This window comes from Capsicum annuum, chromosome 9 (assembly GCF_002878395.1).
Source record: "Capsicum annuum cultivar UCD-10X-F1 chromosome 9, UCD10Xv1.1, whole genome shotgun sequence".
Classification (NCBI taxonomy): Eukaryota; Viridiplantae; Streptophyta; class Magnoliopsida; order Solanales; family Solanaceae; genus Capsicum; species Capsicum annuum.
Window position 1 is genome coordinate 32,805,300 of NC_061119.1, and position 25,232 is coordinate 32,830,531.

The window sequence follows — 25,232 nt, forward strand, 5'->3', positions numbered from 1 at the left end:
CTTAGAACAAGCAGTATTAATGATTTTTTATATAGTTTCCCATACTACGACTTATGTGGTCATCAATTGTGTTGCCTAGCTATTGATTGTGTTGTGTGTTTTGGTTATCGCAATATGTTGACATTGTTACTATTTCTTTTTATTCCTGTATGATATGTGATGCTCCCTCTAGTGTTTGTGCTTCTTTTTTCTGTATGTGTATCCTTTTATATGCATTATCTAGCTGGGGTCTTTCGAAAATAACCTCTATACCTCATAGAGTAGGAGTAAGGTTTGTATACACTATGTCTGTTGTATTGTTACTAAATGCAAGCACAACTTTGTGAATCTACTTATATTTCTTCTCCATTTTTCTTCTTTTTCTGTTGGTGATTGTTTAAAATTTTAGTCCAATAAGATAATCTCATAGTTTAGGCGATTTAGAGTCTGTTTGGATTGAATTTTTTTAATTTGGTAGGCATTATAAATTTATACTGTCTACCAAATGCACTATATATCTTATCTCAGGCTTAATCCGGGGATATACCACCTTATTCCATTCAACTTGAGATTATGTTATCCCATTTGAGAGGTGGGTAGTCCTGGAATAACTATAATCCCATAACAATTTAGTTTTTGTACCAAATGACCTCTAAATTATCAAGCGTGCCAGTTTTCTAAACCATCATTCGTTATTTGTCAAAATATACTTCAACCAGCTCTGTTCTATGTGCAGAGTGTTGGTCAGTCAAGAACTTTTACAATGATTATAGTGATGGAGATGAGGATATTGTGATTGATGTGTCTGTTTACTATGAGATAATGGTTAGAAAGGAGATGACTCAAGACAAATATGTAAAAGAAAAGATATGGAAAACTAGGTGGCAATGGATTAGGCATAGGATTAGGAGATGCATGGATGCCTCAGTTTGGAGGTGTGGGAGGTTATTGGCTATGGATAAGTTCAGGAAAGGTATACCAAAAGAAGTATTGATGAGAGGTGATGTCACGACCCGAACCAGGGGCTGACCACGACGGGCATCCCAAGTCCACCGAGGATCGGAGACTGCCCCTAAGCCTATTCCAATGCCAGCATGAACACCCAGCAGCGGATGAATATCAATAAAAAGCAATATATGAAAGATGAACTCAAAAGCATATGTAATGTCAATAACTAAAACTATCCGCAACACCCATGTCCACAGTATACACAAAGCCTCGAACAAAAATTGAGTACCAATAAAGTATCATGACATACCCCCGACTATAGCCAAACACAAATCTGAGATAAAGTCCAAGACATAAGAAACCAAAATATGAAATATAGACTTCTGATGTATGGAAGCTCACCACTTTAATGTGAATTGACGAACTCATCTCGAATTCTAGTCATTGTGTAGGAAGAGTAGAGATATGGCCAAATCCTACATCGTGTGGAGATACAATGTCTAAAGAAGGTTAACCGTTGGAGCGCTAGCATGTAACTCAGGGATAAGGAAACAAATAATACCATGGATGATAACTTAAAACCAGTCAAATCCCATGCATACTATCAAATGCAAATACATAAGTATGTACGTATATATGTATGTATATATGTGTGTGTATGTGTGTAACACCCCATAAAACTCTCGACTTAGTACCTCACTTAGTAGCATGCTTAAAGAGATAACAACCCGAAATTTTTTTAAGTGTTAAAAGGGACTTAGTCATATTTTAGTCCCTTAACTTCAATGATTTCTAAATCGATCTTTTCGACCCCGAGACATAGATTTTTGAGTTGATTTATATTTGGGGGTAAAGGGGGTGTCTCAAGGGAGTTTCAGATTTTTTTAACGAAGGATGGGAAGTGTTTGGATTTCAAAAATAGAACGTCAACGTAATAGCGGTGTGTCATGGTACCTATCGCGTTGGTCCTCCTGACGCGTCGGGTTGATGGTCAAAGTCAAGATTCTGCTGCAACGTTTAATTTCAAAGGGCAGTATAGACTTTTCCCCATAATCCCAAGTCGTGTTAACAGCTGATTAAAACAGTTTTAAGGCATTATATGACAAAAATTACACAAATTCATCAAAAACAAAACCCTAAACCTTTCCCAAAGATCAAGAATCAAGCTTCTAAGCCAAGAATTTAACGAAACAAGTCATGATTCGAGTCCTATTCTTCGGACTAAGAAATCTAAGGTATGCGGGACTACCCTAAACTCCATTGGCATAAGTTTTCTTGTTTTTATCAAGATCAAAGACCTAAAATTTCATTTACAAAGAATGTTAAAGAATATTTCGAAAAGCTTATATCATGGAATTGTCTTAATGAAAGCATGTATTGTTTTGGACTGATTTTGTAGAATTTAAATGTAATTATGTATGTATGTATATATATATATATATATATATACATATATATATATATATATATACATATATATATATATATATATATATATACATATATATATATATATGATTTCATTTGTAGTGAAAGGTTTAATGGAGAGCATGATTTATGAGACCTCCCTCTCAATGTGGATTTTTCTTGATTTATGCGATATGCAGTATTCACTTACATGTTTTAAACTTCATTGTCAATTGATGGTTATCCACACTAGGGCTGAGATTGCTTGTAAATTGATGAGAGGGGGTCATTTTGTATTAGCTATATCCTTGCATGAAAATGAAGAATTGCATAAGGTTAAATAATTTACATGGCCACCGATGTTCAAGTTATAAATCCTTTGGGTGGTTATTTGCATGTTTGGAATAAGAATGGGCGGTGGAATTGATATGAATGACTTGCAAGTCTGGGTATGACGATACCCGGCGATAGTTTACCCTTAATAAAATAAATGTTGAATGTTGCGAAAGCATGAAAACATGGATTTAAATAATCAAAAATTTAGGCTCAGCGTGAGTTAGATGGTTACCCAAACAAAGCACGATTCGTGAGACTTAATTCTAGAAATCATGATTTTCCAACACAGAGTTACGGTACCCTACTTCGTGGTCTGGTGTACCTTGCTTCATTCGTCCCAACCTGGGACTAAGGTTAGGAGCCCTGCTTTTTTGGACTGGTGCACCTACCATGATATGTTGATTTTGTTGGGAATATGTCACCATGTTATGTGGTCTTGCGTTTCCCCCTTTACTAATACACTAATCCTTGCGGTAAACTTGGATTGGAGGTTTGGCCGTCGTGTTAAGGGCGGATCCCATATAGCCCATGGGATGATTAGGATTGTTGGGTGTACCATCTAGCCCAAAAGTAAACAGAGAATGAGTCACGATTTCTAAGAGTTGTTGAAGTTCATTTCAGTATGCCCGTGTGTTTTCACTTATGCGTTATGTTCATTATTTTTATAAAATGCTCTCATTATGTTGTATAAAAACTTGTTATTTTTTGGGTTGTTTCACATATCTGTATAGTTGTATTGACCCCCTATATTTCAGGATCTGAGGCTCAGTCCCGGGGTCCTGCTAAGCAGTAGATTGGTGTCTCTAAGATTTACAGTTAGTGATCTTTCCTTATTCCGGAAGGATGGGTTTATAGAACATTGCTATTTATGTGAATCATAGTCCGACTGAAGGCCTTTTCCCAGTGTTTGTTTCTGGACATATGTTGAATCTTATAATGTTAGAGATTTCGCAGACGAATGTCATGTGTTTTGACCATTAAGGATTTTCTTCAAATTGTTTAGTTGAATTATGATATTGACCATGTGTTCATATGATAATTTTCCATATTTTTTTTATATTGTATGAACGTTGTGCATGATTGCCAGATAGAAAGGGGTGCCCGTGCCTTTATGGTTTGGGATGCTCGTTGCGTCCAAGGTCTTAGCTCGGGTCATGACAAATTTGGTATCAGATCACGGTTCATGGTCCTAGAGTGTCTGCAAAATTACATCAGGTAGAGTCCTATTTATAGGTGTGTAGCGCGCCACACTTATAAGCAGAAGGCTACAGGGTGTTTAGGAATGTCTCTCTCCTTTTCATAGATTACTTTGGGCTATAGAGTCTAAATGTCCTCTAATCAGTGATTTCCTGTATTTTAGAAAGTTATTATGCCTCTCTATCGATCCAAAGAATAGAATGCCCAAGCCGAGGATATCCACCCTACCCATAGGATGTGGACCCATAATAGAGCTCATACTCCAGAGTTTGTCGCTACTCCAAGAGTTTCTTCTGTTCAGACTATTCCACCTAGGGCTTATCGGTTTGGAGCTAACCATACTCAACCTTCCCAGAGAGAGGTATCTAATGCTGAGTCCTGACAGTCTATGTATATGATAGCTCAGTTGGTGGCTTTTCAGGCGCGTCTATCTGAAGATGTGGGGTTTGTGTCTGGTTCATTTAAGATTACCTGTGTTGGCCAATTCATGAGGCTAAACCCACCTATGTTTACTATTATGAAAGTTGAGGTAGACCCCCCAAGGGTTTGTCGATGAGCTGGAGAAAATTTTTAGGGTTATGCATGCGAGTGAGGTTGAAGGGGTTAAACTAGCAGCCTATCAGTTGAAGGATGTGGACAGTCAGTGGTGTAATAAATGAGAGAATTCTAAGGGTAGAGATGTTGAGCCTTTGGTGTGGGGTGAGTTTGTGGAATCTTTCCTAGATTATTTCTTTCCCTAGGAATTGAGGGAATCAAAGGCTGAAGAATTCATGAACTTAAAATAAGGAAAAATGAGTGTTAAAGAGTATACGTTGAAGTTCACCCAACTATCCCGTCATGCCTCAGAATTGGCGGGTAACATGTGAGCCTGAATGAAGAAGTTTGCATTCAGCCTCTCGGATAATATGGTATTAGAATGCAAGGGAACAATACTGAATAAGGATATGGATTTCTCCCAATAGTCCGTTCACATGCAATAAGTGGAAGAGCAAAAGAAAAGGTTGGCAGAGGCAAGGGAGAAAGACAAACAGGCCAAGAGAGACAGGTCTACAAACCAGAATAACAGTCAACACCAGGGTGGCAATAATTAGGGTAACAAGTGGTTGAAAAAAGTTTTGGAGTAATGTTCAATCTTTAGCCAACGCCCCAGCACCCAGATCTCTAGTTGATTGGCAATTTTAGAATTTTCTGCCCAATAATAGCTCGGGGGTGTAGGGTACTTAGTCCCAGGTGAGTATGACTCAGTTGTTTAGGCAACATCCTCGTTGTAGTAATTATGGAAGAAACCATTCAGGAAAGGATTATTTTGTGATTTAGACGTGTTATTCATGCATCCAACTGGGCTACATTCAGAGATACTGTCCTTTAGCTAGAGGGAATTTCGGTGGTGCCAAGTCCAAAGCAAATTCCTCAGCACCACCACCACCACCACCCAATAGTACCACTTCAACTACTGAGGGTGGTCGCAATCAGTTATATGCTTTATCCAATCGCCAAGATACAAATGCTTCACCAGATGTTGTGAATGGTATACTACAAATTTTCTTCTGTAGTGTGTATGTGTTGTTTGATCCAGGGTCTACCTTGTCTTATGTGACCCCCGTATGTGGCTGTTAATTTTGGTCTTAAGCCTGAAATTATTTCAGAACCTTTCTATGTTTCCACTCCTATTGGTGACTCTATTATAGCTAGAGGGGTGTATAGAAATTGCGTTGTGACTATTTGTAATCATGATACTGTGGCAGATCTGGTAGAGCTGGATATGATTGACTTTGATGCTATTTTAGAAATGTACTGGCTCCGTTAGTGTTATACCATACTAGACTGTAGAACCCAAAAAGTCACTTTCTTCTTTCTGAATGAACCAATGATAGAGTGGGAGGGGTATCCTCTATTACCTAGAGGGAAGTTCATATCTTATCTCAGAGCCCGCAAACTTATATCTAAGGGTTGTTTGTACTATTCTATTTAGGTCAATGATTCTAGTACTGAAAGTCCTTTCCTCAAGTCTGTCCCTATAGTTAATAAATTCTCAAAAGTCTTTCTGGATAATCTCCCAGGGATACCACCTGATAGGGAGATAGATTTTAGCATTGACTTATTGTCGGACACTCGTCCTATCTCTATTCCTCCATATGGAATGACTTTTGCAGAATTGAAAAAGTTGAAAAAACAGTTAAAGAATCTTCTTGATAAAGGCTTTATTCGTTTGAGTGTTTCTCCTTAGGGTGCTCCGGTGCTCTTCGTTCATAAGAAAGATAGTTTCTTCCGTATGTGTATAGACTACCATCAGCTCAATAAGGTCATTGCCAAGAATAAGTATTGTCTCTCCAAGATCGATAATTTATTTGATCAGTTCCAAGGTGCCAAATGTTACTCAAAGATATACCTTCGTTTGGGGTATCATCAGTTGAAGGTTAAGGAGGCTGATATTCCCAAAAAAGCTTTTTAAACCCGATATGGACATTATTAATTCTTAGTTATATCCTTCGGACTGACTAATGCCCCTGCACCTTTTATGGACCTAATGAATAGGGTGTTCCATCAGTTCCTAGATCTATTCATTATAGTTTTCATAGATGATATTTTGGTTTACTCTAAGAGTGAGAAGTAGCATGCCACCTACCTCCAAACTATCCTTCAGACCCTCAAAGATCATGAATTATATGTAAAGTTTTCCAAATGTGAATTATAGTTGAGTGTTATTGTTTTCCTAAGGCATATCGATTCTACTAAGAGGATTAAGGTTAACCCCCAAAAGGTTGAGGCCATGAGAAAATGTCCCAAACCCACGACTTCAATCGATATCCAAATCTTCTTGGTTTTTGCAGGATATTACATAAGGTTCGTAGAGATTTTTTACTCCATAGCTACTCCATTTACCAAATTAACGCAGAAAAAGGTGGAATAGCTTTGAGAAACTGAAAGACAAATTGACTACCATGCCAGTTTTGACCCTTCCTGAAGATACAGAGGACTTTGTTATGTATTGTGATGCATCTTGGGTAGGACTTGGGTATGTGATTATGCAGCATGGTAAGGTGGTGGCTCATGTATCTAGGCAGTTGAAGGAGCACGAGCGAAATTATCCCACCCATGACTTAGAGTTAGCGTCTGTGGTGTTTGCACTAAAAAACTGGCGGCACTATCTTTATAGGGTGCATGTAGATATATTCATTGATCTCAAAAGTTTGCAGTATGTTCTCTCACAAAAAGAACTGAATCTCGGGAAGAGGTGGTGGTTGGAACTGTTGAAGGCTTATGACATGAGCCTGCATTATCATCCAGGCAAGGCGAATATGGTGGTCGGCGCCCTTAGCAGGTTGTTAATGGGCAGTCTTGCTCATGTTGAGAAAGGGCATAGGGATATGGTGAAAAATATTCACCGGCTTGTAAATTTGGAAGTTCGACTTCTAGAATCCAAAGATGGAGGAGTAATTGTTCATGAGCTAGCAAAATCCTCTCTATATGTTGAACTTGAGAAAAAGCAAGCCGAAGATCCTATCTTGATGCAGAAGAAAGATATTGGTCAATAGAAGGTGATGGAGTTTGAAATTGGAGGTGATAGGATTTAGGGTAGTCTATGTGTACCGAAGATGGATGGTTTGCGAGAGAGGATCCTTGATGAAGCTCACACATCGAGGTATGTTGTTCACCCAAACTCTACGAAAATATATCATGACCTTAAGACTATTTATTGGTGGAATAATATTGAAAGAGATGTTCCTAATTTTGCTACTAAGTGTTTGAATAGCCAACAAGTCAAGGCAGAGCATTTGAGACCAGGTGGCACTTCTCAAGAGATAGCTTTGCCTATGTGGAAGTGGGAGATGATCAACATAGACTTCATTACGAGGCTTCTGAAATCCTGGAACCAATATGACTCTATTTGGGTGATTGTAGAGCGGATGACCAAGTTCGCTCATTTTCTTCCAGTATGAACGAATTATTCGGGGGATGAATATGCTAAGCTATATATTCGAGAGATAGTTTATTTGCATGGTGCTCCTGTATCTATTATATCTGACCGAGGTACACAGTTCTCTTCTCAGTTTTAGCAATTTTTCAGAAGGGTTTAGGCATCCAAGTAAACCTTCCACCCCATACTAATAGGCAAGCCGAATGCACCATTCAGACGGATGAGGATATGTTGAGAGCCTACGCAATTAACTTCAAAGGTAGTTGGGTGGATCATTTTCCGTTGATAGAATTCGCCTATAATAATAGATATCATTTCAGTATCCAGATGGCTTCTTTTGAAGCACTTTTTGAGAGAAGATGTAGGTCACCAATAGGGTGGTATGAAGTGGGTGAAACCCGATTGTTTGGGCCTGAATGTGTTTATCAGGAAATGGAGAAGGTGAAGATCATTAGGGAGCAACTTAAACAGCTCAGAGTCGCCAAAAGTCCTATGTCGACATTCGAAGAAGAGATTTGGAATTTGAGGTTGATGATTGGGTATTTATAAAGTTCTCCCCTATTAAGGGATCATGCAATTCGGAAAGAAGGGTAAGCTTAGTCCTCATTATATAAGACCATATCAAATTGTGAGAAGGATAGGTTGCTTGACTATGAGTTAGATTTTCCCGCGAGTCTGGCTTTCGTACATCCAGTATTCCATGTGTCCATGTTGAAAAAGTGAATTGGAGATCATTCCCTAGTGTTGCCTGTAGAGGAGATCAATGTGAAAAACTCCTTGTCATATGAAGAAGAACCCATTGCCATCCTGGACCGTCAATTTCAAAGGCTGAGAAGTAAGGAAATAGCTTCGGTTAAGGTGATGTGGAAGAATCAAAAAGCCGAGGAAGCTACTTAGGAGTCATAAGATTATATGCGAACTAGATACCTGTAACACCCCGTATTTCCCTAGTATAATCTAAGTCCCAATACATAAGTATTCGTATATGAAATTTTTGAAACATTCATTATTTTTCAGGTTAGAGTCTGCCATTGCATAGGAAATTGAATTAGCTTTCCAACATTATAAAATTCACCTAAATCCGATAACCGGGTAAGAAGTTATGGTGATTTAAAGTTTCCGTTGTTAAAAACTGTTATTTTATCCCTTAGCGCGTCACGGAGCCGGCATAAATGATGATTGTCAATTTCCAGTAAAGATCCGTGAAACCACCGCGTCACGCCGTTAGCCAAAATCTCAATTGTCCTTTTTCAGTGTCCTGTCGCGATAATGGCACGTCGTGCCAAGGGTGAATTTCAGAATCAAAAGGGCACCATGATTCCTCCGCATCGTTCCAAGCCCTCAGTTACTAGTTGTTAGTTTCCAGTGACACAGCGCGTAGCGCCGCTCGCGCCAGGTGCCCATTTCGGAAAAATTCGACGAAAAATTAATATTTTGTTCAGGGACAAAACAGTTCTTTTCCCATTATTTTAGTCCCCCCAGGTGTGATATTTAAGACCTAAAAACATTTTAAAAATCATTCTTTAATTAATTTCCCCCAAATCAAAAGGCATTCTCTCCCAATCAAGAACCCTAACTCTCAAATTTAAGGTCAATCCTCAAGAATTCACCAAGAACTTCAGGAATTTCTTTCATCCATGGAAACCAAGTATCCGTTTTAATTACAAATCTATCATCTTTTCTAGATTTATGATATTAAATTGTGATTTAAAACTATGAATCTCTATGAACCTCCATGAATATTGATTTTATACCATACTTTAATGGAATTATCGTTGTTGTCAAATCCCCTATGTTTTAATATTGTCATTCTTCGAATTAGATCATGATTTAATGTTATAAATGTTGAAGTCATGCTATTGTTTCAAGTTTTATACTATTCCCATGAATTGACTAAACTATGAAGTACAAGTGTTTGATAAAATGCCTACAAGAGTGATTTATTTAATAAGAGCCTTTATTCTTTGGTCTTTAGGCTTTAGTGTCTTTTTAGTATTGTTGTTTTGAGTCCTGGGGGTATTGAATACCCGAAAACCATAGCTGTTTATTTAGTCTAGTATCAGTACATTACAGAATAGTCTTCATATTATATTATGAGCATTATCAGAATGGTCAGATATCAGTTATTCAACTCAGAATAGTCTAGTATCTCAGTGTCTTTCAGTTGGGAGTAGGATTTAGCACCGAGCGAGTGTAGGGATGGCGTCTTCTCTGTCAGATAGGCAGAGTCGTTAGTAGAAGTCCCTATACTCCAGAACTACATAGCCAGAGTATGATATGAGAAGTCACCCATCAGATTAGGCTTGACTATCTCTCAGGGGTCACCCGTCAGTTCAGGATTGACACCCTTAGTCCTTTGTACATTATCTCAGTTTAGTGGATTCACACAATCATTGTTAGTAACCGTGGCACGGTATTAACACCCTTCCAGCTGGGGTTATATGTTGGACCCCAATTAGCTCAAATTGGGGAATGTCGGTTAGATGATACCTCCCACAGTTTAAGATATAGTCTCAGTTATAGTCCCAGCTCAGTTATTCAGTCTTAGTGTTGTTTAACCAAAGCATACAGATATTAGTATTTTTCAGTATTTCAGTTTACATATTTTACTCAGTTTATGTTATATGCTTGGTCATGCATCCTTAGTATTTACAGATCTTTATGCATTTTCAGTATCTATAGATTTAATACCCGTTATTGAGTACTCCATGCTTTACATGCATATCTAGTTAATTATTATCATTCCTATTCATGAGACCATGTATATCATCCTACCTCATTTAGCATACCAGTACATTCAAAGTACTGATCGCACACTTTTTCTTTTACGCTATGATGTCTCATATCATAGGTGTTGATGCTCAGTTCCAGGATTGCACCTAGATTCTCAGATTATCAGCATTACAGTGGCAGTGTTGAGTCCTCATCATCCGAGGATAGATTATATTACTTCATGTCTTTATCTTAGTAGTTAGCGGAGTTAGTTGGGGCATGTCCCATCAACTCACTATATCTAGTTTAGATGTTTTTCAGACACTACAGTTAGCTATTCAGACTATTCATATTTTAGTATTTTTATCAGATTCATAATTCAGTAGTTATTTCATTATTAAAACCTTATGACACTTCAGTTATTCTTCCGTACTCATGATTATATTATTCAATGCTCACTGTAGGTACCAGCTCATGGGTTAGCTTGTGGTCTCTCGGGACTGTAAGCACCGTGTAATGACTAAGAGGTAGTCTCGGGTCGTTACAATACCCAAACCTCTTTGAGACCGTGGATGATGATATAGAAGGTACAAATCTTTTGCTACTCTCCTTATCTTTTCCCAAGTGTGTTTGTATTCGTGTTTGTCTGTGTTCAAAGCCATCATTCGGGGATCAATGATCCCAGGGGAGGGATAATATAACAACCCATAACATTCTCAACTTAGTACTTCACTTAATAGCATGCTTAAAGAGCTAGCAACCTAAAATTTTTCTAAGTTTTAAAAGGGACAGTTATATTTTAGGCCCTTAACTTCAATGATTTCCAAATCAATATTTCCGAGCTCGAGACATAGATTTTTGAGTTGATTTATGTTTGAGGGTGTCTCGGGGGAGTTTCAAATTTTTCACATGAGGGATAGGACGTGTTTGGTTTTCAAAAATAGAACATCAACACGATAGCGGCATACCGCGACACCTATTGTGTTGGTACTCCTAGCGCGTCGCGTCGATGGTTAAAATAGAGATTCTACTTCAACTTTTAATTTTGAAGGGCAGTTTAGACTTTTCCCCACAATCCGAAGTCGTGTTAACAACTGATTAAAATATTTTTAAGGCATTATATTCCCAAAATTATACAAATCCATCAAGAATAAAACCCTAACCCTTTCCCAAAGATCAAGAATCAAGCTTCTAGGCTAAGAATTTCAAGAAACAAGTCAATATTCGGGTCCTATTCTTTGAACTAAGAAATCTAAGGTATGTGGGACTACCCTAAACTCCATGGGCATAAGTTTTCTTGTTTTTATCAAGATCAAAGACCTAAAATTTCTTTTACAAAGAATGTTTGAGAATATTTCAAAAAGCTAGTATCATGGAATTGTCTTAATGAAAGCATATGTTATTTGGACAAATTTTCGTGGAATTTAAATGTAATTATGTATATATATATGATTTTGTTTGTAGTGAAAGGTTTAATGGAGAGCATGATTTATGAGATCTCCCTCTCAATATGGATCTTTCTTGATTTATGCAATATTTGGTGTTCACTTACATGTTTTTAACTTTGTCAATTGATGGTTATCCACACTAGGGTTTAGATTGTTTGTGAATTTATGAGAGGGGGCATTTTGTTTTAGCTATATCCTTGCATGAAAATGAAGAATTGCATTAGATTAATAATTTACATAGCTACAAGATGTTTAAGTTATAAATCCTTTAGGTGGTTATTTGCATGTTTGGAATGAGAATAGGCTGTGGAATTGATATGAATGACTTGCAAGTATGGGTATGACGATACCCGGTGATAGTGTTCCCTTAGTAAAATAAATGTTGAATGTTGCGAAAGCATAAAAACATGGTTTCAAAGAATGGAAAATTTAGGCTTAGAGAGGGTTAGATGGTTACCCGAAGAAAGCACGAGTCGTGAGACTCAATGTTGAAAACTATTATTTACCGATATGGGGTTACGGTACCCTATTTCGTGGTCTGATGTACCTTGATTTTGTCGTCCCAACCTGGGACTAAGTTTAGGAGTGGTGCTTTGTGGACTGGTGCACCTACCATGACATATTGATTTGATTGGGGATATGACACCATAATGTTATGGTCTTGTGTGTGCCCCTTACTAATACACCAATCCTTACGGTAAATTTGGATTGGGGGCTTGGCCGCCGAGTTAAGGGAGGATCCCATATTGCCCATGGGATGATTAGGATTACAGGGCGTACCATCTAGCCCAGAAGTAAACAGAGAATGAGTCACGATTTCTAAGAGTTGTTGAAGTTCATTTCAGTATGCCCGTGTTTTTACTTATGCATTATGTTCATTGTTTTATAAAATCCTCTCATTATGTTGTATAAAAACATGCTATGTTTGGGTTGTTTCACATACCATTACAATTGTATTGACCCCCTATATTTCAGGATCTAAGGCTTAGTATCGGAGTCCTGCTAAGCAGTAGATTGGTGTGTTTGAGATTTGCAGTTAATGAGCCTGCCCTATTCATGAAGGCTGAGTTTATAGAACATTGTTATTATGTTGAATCATGGTCCGACTAGGGGCCTTGTCCCAGTGTTTGTTTCCAGACATATGTTTAATCTTGAAAGCATGAACATGTAAAAATCAAAATTCATGGAAGTTCATGGATAAAATTCATATTAACATATAAAGATCATTATTTTAAATGAGAAAGCGGATTCTTGGATTCCATGGGTGAAAAGGACCCATGGATGAACATCTAACATACCTTAATTGAAGAATTCTTGAAGATCCTTGGTGGTTTTCTTGAAACTTGAGCTTGAATCTTGAAGGGGCTAGGATTTGTTCTTGAGAGAGAATTACTTTCTTAGAGAGAAATTATGAATAATGGGGCATTTAATGCCCCTTGAGGGTTTTAATTTTGTGTTTTGGATAGATTTGGGTGAGGAAAAATGACAAGACTACCCATGTTACCCATAGATTATCTGTCTTTTGGATTATGTTCCAAACATATTTGGCCATTGTTGCCTCGTTCCACTTTAAGCAATATTTGTCCATTAATAGTTAACTAACTGAAAAAGATTACCTATTTGAGTATTTCTTCATAAAATATTTACCGCTATTCAATATATCTTTTATTTATTATCTACACATATCGTATTTAAAAGATATTTATCATCTATAGCAATTGTATGATATGCTAAAAATGAATTATGTATGCAATATTAGAAGTGTATTAAAATGCATTATACTTATTTTGATAGAAAAATGTATTATGTATTAAAAATAAAATATACATGCAATATAGATGTATTACACTATATACTAAAAGTAAATTATGCATGCAATTTAGATTACACTATGTACTAAAAGTAAATTATGCATGCAATTTAGATGTATTATAAGTGTCTTAGGCATATTATGTTTGCTTTGGTAAAAAATCTGCACTACATATTAAAAATAAATTACGGATACAATAAAATTATGTAAGTTGTTATAAATGGTAAGTATTTTCTAAATGTTGTATAGCTATGTAAGTTTACTATAACAAATGGCCAAAGCAACAGAGTATTTAATTTGCAATTAGACATTTTTTTGAAGTAAATTCATTGTCAATGCATATTAATGTACTGTATAATTTTATTATGTGAGTGTCATTCTCTTTGAGAATATATTTAGTAAAAATGCATTTGATACTTTTAGTGAAAAGATATTTGATTTTTTCTTCAATTACAATGCCATTGTAAAAAAGAAATCAAAAAAATCAAAATTTCAAGAAAACTGATAAAAGGGACTAAAATCAAAACTGAAATAAACGATAATATGCTGATTTAATTTGATTTATAGTTTTAAAATTCGATATAATTGATTTGGGTGTTTTTTAATAAAAAAACAAACCAATCCGAACTATGTACACCTAGTGAAAATAATGGTTGCATATTTAGGTTGAAGAAGATAAGAATCAAACAAAAGATTATAAACAAAAAAATGGAGCCTCCCTCACTCTCAAAGGAGAGTGTACTACAACATGATGTATCTAATAAATACGCTATTATATGAATTTAAGCGTTCAATAGGTAAACCTTATAATTTAATTATCTAAATAATAATAATAAAAAAAGGAATAAATTTAAGGGGTTGCATATGTATTACGTTAATTTTTCAAAAAAAAAATCAAAATTTTTTTATGTTCATTATTAATTTGATATTTTCTAATTATAAATAAAATTAATTCCTTGTATGATGACATATGGAATAGAGTAAATATCTTTTTCAAGTTTTTGTTTTTCAAAATTCTAAAATATTAAGAAGAGCACTAAGTAAATACAAATATTTTGAACATCATTTTCAAGCCTATCTAATTTCCAATATAACATTCATAATTTTCTTGTATAGTGAAATAGGAATGCATTAAAAATATTCAAATTTTAATTTTAATTCCAATATTTCAAATTACAATTTAAATTTTCAGCAAAAGGCCATCTTGTGACCATTAGAAAATTTACATATCAAAAAGTTATGACTAATATTAAAAAATTCCTTATTTTCTTGTATTTGTTCATGACAAAAGGAAAGTATAGAAAAAGTTCTTTCCAAGTTTTTAGTTAAAAAAGTTTTTTGAAGTTTTTTGTTACTAGAACATTGTCGACTTTTTTTTTAGAGATTTGAATTAAATTAGTATTCTTATAAAAAAGAAAAAGATTAAGGTCGGCCACCTAGGGATTTCATTAAATCAAGAAAAGTCTAGTATCATGCCAAAACCCGGCCCAACTGAAATCTAAAACAAAATCCAAAAGATAAAAACTATAGAAAAATCTAGAAAGGGAAAGTCACTTCATCTTCTTCCATGTATAGAATTAGGCTAGCTCTGTTGACGATCTACTGCTGAATACAAAAATGGAGCAAGATCGTAGTTGTATCATCACCTCCCATATCTGCATCTCATTGAGTTCAGGTTAATTTCATAATAAGCATTCAAAAATCTCATAGATACCATGAATTCTTCATCAACTTGAAATGAGCATATCTGGTAAGTAATAGAACTTTAACACTCAACTAGAGATCTGGCTTCTTCAATATCGATTTTCTTTTCCTGCAGGTTGAGCCAGAGCTCTAGTATCCCTACATAGTCCAGCAGACCTTCAATGATGTAACTAAAATCTCTTATTTTCTTCCAATATATTCCCGTTTTCCTTACTTTTCAATAGATTGTGCGATGTTATTGCAATGATTTCAGGTAATTTCTTGGACTAATATTTTGTGGGTAACATTTGTCTCTTGTTTCTTGCGAGATATCAATATATAGCCATGAAATTGTATCTCTTATCTGTTTTTGTGTTCTTTCCTTGTCCTGTTGCTATGTGTTGTTGTAGTTTCTTTCTTGTGATATACATTCTTCATTGTTGATGACCTCTAGAATAGTTAAAAGATCGGTTCTAAATTTTTTAACTCTGAAATTTGAAGTTTGACTTTTATCCATATTTAATATCATTTTTGCCTCTGTTATTAAATTAATAAATTTTGGAATGATGAACAAACAATCCTTTGTGTACTAACAAAAAAACCCTTAGTTAGCTAAAAAGTTTGCTATATTGTTACCTTCTGTAAATATATGTTTCACCTCCACCTCACTCTCTTTCATAAAATTTTTAATTCTCCTAATCTCCATAGAGATATACCATGGAAGTTTTCAGATTCCATCTAACGCTTTCTTTAAAGTTCAAGAGCCAGTCTCTAAAATCAGTGGTAAGTATCTCTAATTCAAACTGTATTCCAATCCATGTCTTACAGCCAATATCTCTGCTACTAAGTTATAGTTATCTTCAAATCATCTAGCCTCAACATAGACTAAGTTTCCCTCTTCATTTCTTACAAAGAATGCTCCAGAGCTAGGATCAGGATTGCCCTTAGCAGCTCCATTTGAGTTGCATTTGTAAGTTTCAACCATATGGGGATTCCGATATATCACCTTATACACTATAAGAGAGGTGTAATCTTTCAAGAATTTCACCCAAGTTTATGGAATATCAGACTACCAGGGATTGATGTTTAGAGCCATAAAGAACAGAATCCTACTTATCTCCATAGTCCTGCTAAAAAGGGCATTTTACCCCATGCTTAATGAATGATATTTCTTATTTTTGAAACCTACCAAAAAATAAAAATAGGTACAACTTTATAAATAGGCTGAGTTTAGGTGACACTTTGCATTCCCCACCCCTGCAACTACTACAAAAGTAAGCTGAATTCTCTTAGAAAATCACAATTAATGAATAATTGATCAACTGTCTCTTGTACTCCTTTATCACATCAACCACAAATCACATTATCGCTGATTTTGATTCTAATAAGAACTCCTCCATTAGGTATTCTCTGTTTTCAAATCATTCACAAGAAAAAATAATACTTTAAAAGGTACCCCTTTAACCTTTAATGGCTTAAAATATTCATTAACATCTCTTTTGTGTCTCAAATATTCCCTGGCAGACCTTACTGTCGGGTACTATATAGTTTTAATGATTGAAAACATGATATGAAACATGTCAGTCAAGCTGGTTCATAGACACATTGTCTTATGTAGCTGAACTTATAGCAAAATCATCGATGATTAAAGATAAGGGTGCAAGAATCACGGACTAGATGTGTGGTTAATTTTGATAAAATCAAGGAAATAAATATGTTTTAATTTAAAAAGTTGGAGTTTGACTACAACACCAAGGAGACAAGAGTTGGAATTGAAGAAGGGGTTTTACTTGAAGTTGAACTCTTAAGTAATGAGAGTTTTCATTGAAGGGGGAGTTTGAAATAAAGAATGACTCTTTGGAGAGCTTTGATTAAATAGAAAATGTATCATTCAGAGTGACTTGCGCACTTACAAAGCAGAAAAGGGAAATTGATAAATTGACTTCACTAAGTGATACTTAATCACTGAAGAAACACATTGAAGAACCTGGTCCTAGTATAGAATCTGGCTAAGATTTTTAGGATTGATTGTTAGGAGTTGTTCGTTGTGTTGAACTATTGATGTAATATTAGTTTCAGTGTGTTATAAATTGAACTAGGGGTTAGTCTTCGAGTTGGGAAAAATTTAGATACTTTGGGAATACATACATTGGGTGGTGTGTGTAGTTAGAAATTAGAGTTTATAATTACTAGGTTACAGAGTTGTAATCAATTGTTATTGAGGTTCATTGTTGTTTAGTGAAGTTAGGGTTAAATCTTGTAGAGGTACAGGTCAGGGTTTTTACACCTTTTGAGCCAGGTGTTTTCCACATAAAAACAATTGTGTTCTCTACTTACTGTCTTTATTACTTTCACTGGAACATGCTAGGCAACCAGTTCCATCCATAGGCAATAACTAGGCTAAAATAAGATACTCAGTAAGGAACGTACTCTAAGAAAGGGGACCTGGAGCGTATGCTAAGTTGGTGGAGAGTAAGGACGAAAAGGAGAAGCAGGTAAACAGGAAAGAGTACAAGCTAGCGAGGAAGGAGGCTAAGTTAGCAGTCACGGCAGCTAAGACGACCGCTTTTGAGAGCTTGTATGCAGGGTTACAGGGGAAAGGAGGGGAGAAAAAGTTGTTTAGACTCGCTAAGGCTAGGGAGAGGAAGGGTCGTGACCTCGATCAGGTGAGGTGCATTAAGGGGGAGGACGGTAGAGTGTTGGTGGAGGACGGCCACATTAAGAATAGATGGCAGTCGTACTTTCATAGGCTCTTGAATGACGGAGGGGATAGAGCTATTGTGTTAGGGGAACTGGAGCACTCAGAGGAGTGTCGGGATTATAGCTATTGTAGACGTTTTAAGGTAGAAGAGGTTAGACAGGCTGTTCGCAGGATGCGAAGAGGTAGGGCGACGGGGTCGGATGAGATACCGGTGGAGTTTTGGAAGTTCGTTGGAGAGGCTGGTGTAAGGTGGTTGATTGGGAAGATGCCCGAGGCTTGGAGGTTGAGTACCATGATCCCTCTCTATAAGAATAAGGGTGACATTCAGAGTTGCAATAACTATAGGGGGATTTAAGTTATTGAGTCACTCTATGAAGATCTGGGAGAGAGTGGTCGAGGTGAGGCTGAGACGGATAGTGTCTATTTCGGAAAACCAGTTTGGATTTATGCCCGGCCGCTCGACGACGGAGGCAATCCACCTGGTACGGAGGTTGGTGGAACAGTATAGGGAAAGGAAGAAGGATTTGCACATGGTGTTTATCGACCTGGAGAAGGCTTACGACAAAGTCCCCAGGGAGAGCAGCCAGCATCCTGTCTGAAGGCAGAAGCTTTAAGAGATAGGGGGGGTCGCTGCTTTGGAGATGCTTGGAGTTGAGTGGAGTACCGCTGGCATATATCAGAGCAATTAAGGATATGTATGATGGAGCGAAAACCCAGGTGAGGACGGCGGGAGGAGACTCAGAGCATTTCACTGTCCTGACAGGATTGCATCAGGGATCTACTCTTAGTCCCTTTTTGTTTGCGTTGGTGATGGATGTGTTGACGCGGCGTATTCAAGGGGAGTTGTCGTGGTGTATGGTTTTTGCAGACGATGTAGTTCTGATAGATGAGACTCGAGGGGGTGTGAATGACAAATTAGAGGTGTGGAGGCAAACTCTTGAGTCTAAAGGGTTCAGGGTGAGCAGAAGCAAGACAGAGTATGTGGAATGCAAGTTTAATGACGTGAGGCGGGAGAATGAGGTAGTAGTGAAGCTGGAAGCACAGGAGGTATGTAAGAGGGATAGTTTCAAGTACCTTGGGTCCGTGATCCAGAGTAACGGTGAGATTGACAAGGATGTCTCGCACCATATTGGGGCGGGATGGATGAAGTGGAAGCTCGCGTCGGGGGTGCTGTGTGATAAGAAGGTGCCGCCCAAGCTTAAAGGCAAATTCTACAGGGTGGTAGTCCGTCCGGCCTTGTTGTATGGAGCGGAGTGTTGGCCAGTTAAGAACTCCCACATCCAAAAAATGAAGGTGGCAGAAATGCGGATGTTGCGCTGGATGTGTGGGCTGACTAGAGGGGATAGAGTTCGGAATGAGACTATCCGGGAGAAGGTCGGTGTGACTTCAGTGGAGTGCAAGATGTGGGAAGCCCGATTGAGATGGTTCGGACACGTGAAGAGGAGGGGCATGGATGCCTCGGTCCGTAGGTGTGAGAGGCTAGCGTTGGATGGTTTTAGGCGGGGTAGGGGTAGGCCGAAGAAGTGCTGGGGTGAGGTGATTAGGCGGGACGTGGAGCAGTTACAGCTCACCGAGGACATGACCCTAGATAGGAAGGTCTGGAGGATGCGAATTAGGGCAGAGGACTAGGGCCAGTTTGGGTCGCTAGTGTAGGGAATTACTTGGTGGGGGTTTTATTCCTGTTATGATTTCGTGTTCCGTGTTCCATGTTTTATTACGAATCTGTGTGTTTTCATCTGCTTTATATTACTCATGGGTGCCGTATTTATGTTATGTAATCTGCTTCTGTGCTTTACTATGTGTTTGTGTGGTATCTCGTGCCTTGAGTCGGGGGTCTATCGGAAACAGCCTTTCTACTTCTTTAGAGATAGAGGTATGGACTGCGTACATCTTACCCCCCCAGACCCCACTAGGTGGGAATACACTGGGTTTGTTGTTGTTGTTGTTGTTGTAGTAAGGAACGTACTCTAACAAATACAAAGAATTTTTCAAAACTATTCAATATCCATCATGGCTTGTCCCATTTCTCCGAATTTTCTTCCATCCTAGTATTATTTGTGATGTGATTGCATACCTCCTCTGTGAAAATCTGTTGAAGCATCTACGCATTCCATCTTCATTGTAAAAATAATTGGCTCACATCCTCTATTTAATAATTATACATTGTTAAAAGAAATATAATAGTGTAATGCACCCAGTTGTGTCCAATTGCCTAATCAAATACTAGAATTATCTATTTTAGGCTCCCACTAAATTTTTGATCAATTTATCTCTAGCTTCAACCATATGCTTTTAGATTTGGGACTCTCTCTCCATTCAAACATTTGAGGTACCACTTTCTTACAATATTTGTTTTAATTTGTTGAGGCTGGAAGTGCTAAATTTCTGAGGAACATGAAGTGGGAGTGGTTAAACTCAAGTGGTGGAACTTAAAGAACTAAGGGAACCACTTGTGGTGCCTTTATATGATATGTTGGGATTGAACTTTAATTAGATAATTTTTGCTAAATTATCTGAAAAGCAACATGTTCAAGAGCTACTGCCACTTGATGAGCCACATGAAAAACAACCCTCTTTATTCGAATCCATTGTTCAAGGAGTGCCTAAATAAGTGAAAGTAAGAAAATCCTCAAGAGTTCGTAAACCAACAATTTTTAGTGACTGCTGTATATCTCTAAGAGTATGATTATGATATTGAACTGAAAAATGATCCAGATTCTATTTCTTAAGCGACGAGTAGAGAAAACTCCATACTTTAGTATGATACCATGAAACATGAGTAAGATGAGTGAGAATCTATAACCAAAATAAAGTCTAATCTCGTTGAATTACCAAAAGGTGTATCTATTATAGGATCGAAATGGGTTTATAAAACCAAAAAAACTCATTTAGTAATGTTGAGATATAAAGTTAAGACACCTAGCCAAGAGTTTTACTCAAAAGGAAGGTATTCATTATCATGAAACCTTCTTTCCTATATCAATGAAGGATTCATTTAGAATAATCATGAAACACCTTAAATCTTGTAGGGAAGGTGATGACTAAGTTGATAAGCCATCAACTAGTTGATAAGCTATCAACTAAGTCTTCAATCTTAACTAGAAAATGTCCAAGTCTAGCTAGAGGATGGTGACTAAGTTGATAAGCCATCAACTAATTGATAAGCTATCAACTAAGTCATCAACCTTAACCAGAAAGTGGACAAGACCAGATAGAGGTTGATGACTAAGTTGATATGCCATCAATTAGTTGATATGCCATCAACTAGTTGATAAGCTATCAACTAAATCATCAATTGAAAATTTCTGCAATTCTTTTTTTTGTTCCTTAGGGGTAATTTGGTCTTTTCCTTGCATAAAATTTCGGAACTTAAATCGCCCAATAAGTGTTATTACTCATTTCTAAACAGTTTTAAAACTCTCATTCTCCTCTCCACTCTCAAGAGAAAGAAGTAAGGGTTTCTCCCAAGGCTCATACTTCCAAGATTAGATTTAAGCTGTTTCGAATCCTTGTTCATTAAAAAGGTATGTGGGACTATCCTAATTCTCACGAGCATAAGTTTCATGTTTTCTACAAGATTTAAAGTATATATGTATGTACGTATTATGGGTTTTGAGATTTGTTTGGAGAGCATGCACTATGAACCCCATTTTATGATGAAATCTTGTAATTACTAGGGGTCTCTATAAAACTTGAGTTATAATCATGTGAAAATGAGTATCGAGTTTTGAAAAGTAATTTATGAGCATGATTTATGAAATTTCCTCTCTCATTTTCCTTAACACATTATGGGGTGTTCAAATGCAACATTAAACGCTTGAATGCAAATGCTTTACTATTATTTATGGATTTACATTATTTTATGATCCAATAAGAGGGTGTTTTCTTGTTTGATTTATATAAATGCTCATTGTGTTAAATGGTTGATGATGAATTGCATGTGATTGATAGAAAATATGATCACCTTATGATTTGAATCTTGAAGGGAGGGTGTTTGGCGTAAGTTTTTATATGCTTTTGAAATAAGAACTCTCATGTTTTATGTCAATTTTTTTGGGTGGTGTAATACCCCGTACTTTTTCTAGCTTGAAAAGTTTCTCAAGAGTGTTAGAAACTTTCTTTGAAAGATGAATCCACTTTTTTACACGTGGTATTTTCAAGATTTTTACTTTTTATCATGTGGGGAATCAAATAAGCTTTCCATTGATACCAAATTCACCCAAATTCGACACCCGGGTGAAGAGTTGAGCCTTTTTAGTGAGACAGTGTATCACCTGAGCCTTCAGCGCTTCACGGAGATAGCTCAAATGGCAATGGTCAATTTCCAGTGTTGCTCTACGATAGTGGCGCGTCGCGCTAAACTTTTAGGTCACAGACAAGGTGGCAACGCGATAGCTCCGTGTCACGCCATCGTGCAATTTTCCATTTGTCACTTTCCAGTGACTTGGCGCGATAGTGACACGTTGTGCCAAGGATGAAAATCGAAAAATTTTCTCAGAAATTAAAGATGCATCCATGGGTTAAAAGGGTCAATTTCCTACCCCTATTTAAACCCAATAACACGTGATTTAGCCATTCTTCACCCAAAATATATTAGTTTCTCTCAAGAACAAGCTAGGGTTTCTATTGGGGATTCAAATTCAAGAAGGTTTCACTGTCAATCTTCACGAAATCACGAACTAAGGTATGCGTAGTGTTCATTTATGGACTCCTTTCGTCCATGAAGCCCAACAATCCCTTTTCTAAGTTCAAGTTTATGGATTTCTGTATGAATTTCATGTTGGGTTTGTTTTGTTTATGTTGAGAATGATCAATTGAATTCAAATTCATGTTGGGTGATAATTTCTATGTGGGTTTAATGATTATAGTTATAGATTCATGCAACCTTATTACTAAACCTTTGAATGATGAAATTAGAGATGAATCATGATGATTAATTGTTGTATAAGGTTGTCTACATGTGCTATGCCTACCATGTGTGTGATTAAATGTCTAGATAAAGGAAGAATGCCCAACTAGTATGATATCATGAAATCCCCATGTATGTACAAGCTTATGCATATCACATGTTTGATGAAGTGCTTCAATATATGAATTATGAATAGTGTTGTCGGTCATGTGTTCAAGTAAGCCATGCTATGTCAGTTTCTTCTCATCAAGTCCTGGGGGTACTCGTACCCAAACATTTAGCTGTGTGCCTAGAGTTATGTCATGTTTTCACAAAACATTTAGCTGTGTGCCTAGAGTTATGTCATGTTTTCACAATCTCCTCAGTCAAGCTATGATCCATAGAACCTAGTCAGTCATGTGACTCAGGAAATCTCAGAAATCTGAGTAATTTTAGTAGCTCAGTAATCTCAGTAACTTCAGTATTCTCAGTCAGTCCTTAGAACTCAGTACATTTCGTCAGTCAACGGAACTCAATAAATTTAGTTTAGCTCTACTAGACAATACCACTAGTATCAGTTTAGTTCAGTTAATCAGCTCAGTTTAGTTAATCAGTTCAGTGTCTTTCAGATGGGAGTAGGATTTAGCACTGAGCGAGCCTAGGGATGGGGACTTACCCGCTAGATAAGACTGAGATCCCTAGAAGTAATCCCTAAGTTCCAGAACTACGTAGCCAACGTAGGTAGGAGATGTCACCCGTTAGATAGGAATGACACACTCAGGGATCACCCGTTAGCGCATTTAAATGTATAGGACTGATCCCAGGGGTCACCCGCTAGATTAGGACTGACTCCACAGCAGTTGTCTTTACCAGTGGCGCGGTAATGACACCCTTCCAGCTGGGGTTAAAAGTTGGACCCCAGTTAGCTTAGTATGGGGCATGTCGGTTAAATGAATACATCCCACAGTTTCAGTTACAGAATTAGGACTGTCAGATACAGTTAATTCAGCTCAGTGGTATAGATTTAGGACTGTCAGATACAGTCACTCCTTATTATTATAAATAGACTCTGGGATCACCCACTAGATAGGACTGATCTCAACTATGGTCAATCAGTAACGGTATCATCAGATTTAGAGATTACCCGTTAGATAGGACTGATCTCAGATTCAGCTACTCAAATACAGTACGAAACTCAGCTAGTTCCATCAGATTTAGGACTGTATCTTACAGTCACTTATGTTACCAGTTATATCAGTTATCAGAACTTATGCTATTAGCATTCAGCTTTAGGACTGTCAAATACAGTCAATCAGGCCATTTTTTCATAATCAGAACTGTCAGACTCAGTTATCCATGTATCATGTATCAGTAACATAGTATCAAACCCTTAGTATTCAGTAATATCTCAGCCATCAGTGACTCAGATGTCAATGTCAATAGACTCGGTAGTCAGTCCTATCATGATCTCAGTTACAGTTACATATGCATGCATGTATTCTCACATTCATGTTAGTCAATTAGTATTGTTCATGCATATGAACCTATTGCATTCAGCCTACCTCACTTGCATACCAGTATATTCAAAGTACTGACGCGTTTGTGCTTTGGTGTCTTATACCATAGGTTTAGAAGCACGAGCTTCAGAGAACCAGTAGCATCCCAATTCAGCGATCAGAGTTAGCAGTGAGTCCTCATCCTTCGAGGACATAATGATCACATTACTATTTTAGTTTTCAGTTTATTTCAGTAGTTGGAGTTAGTTGGGGACATGTCCCATCAACTCCTTATTCAGACAGTTTAGAGGATTTTAGACTATAGTATGTTCAGACAATTATCTCAGTTGTTTTGGTATTGTTATACCATATTTTTCAGTTATGTACTAGTATTGAACCTTATGGTCTTTCAGTTCATGCTTCCGCATTTACGATATTATTACCATTATTTAGTGCTTAGTTTACAGATATCAGTCATGGGTTAGCTTGTAGTCCTTCGGGGTCATAGGAACTGTGTAGCGTTCTGGGTACCAGATTCAAGGCGTTACAAACTTGGTATTAGAGCCTAAGGTTCAATAGTGTCCTAGGAAGTTTGAAAAGTCGCATATAGTAGAGTCTTATACATGCGTGTGTTGTGCACCACACTTATGTGCAGGAGGCTATGAGATGTTTTAGGAACAATTTTCTTTCTTTTAGTATTTATGTCGT

At 37.1% G+C, this 25,232-nt stretch overlaps 2 long non-coding RNA genes across 2 annotated transcripts; both read left to right on the plus strand.

Annotated features, from left to right (window-relative positions):
- Positions 1-15,228: 15,228 nt before the first annotated feature.
- LOC124887305 lies at positions 15,229-24,686 on the plus strand. Its single transcript, XR_007044754.1, has 3 exons — positions 15,229-15,431; positions 15,576-15,626; positions 24,655-24,686. It is a non-coding gene; the product is annotated as an uncharacterized LOC124887305 (long non-coding RNA).
- On the plus strand, positions 19,748-22,612 carry LOC124887306. Its single transcript, XR_007044755.1, has 2 exons — positions 19,748-20,469; positions 21,550-22,612. It is a non-coding gene; the product is annotated as an uncharacterized LOC124887306 (long non-coding RNA).
- Positions 24,687-25,232: the final 546 nt, after the last annotated feature.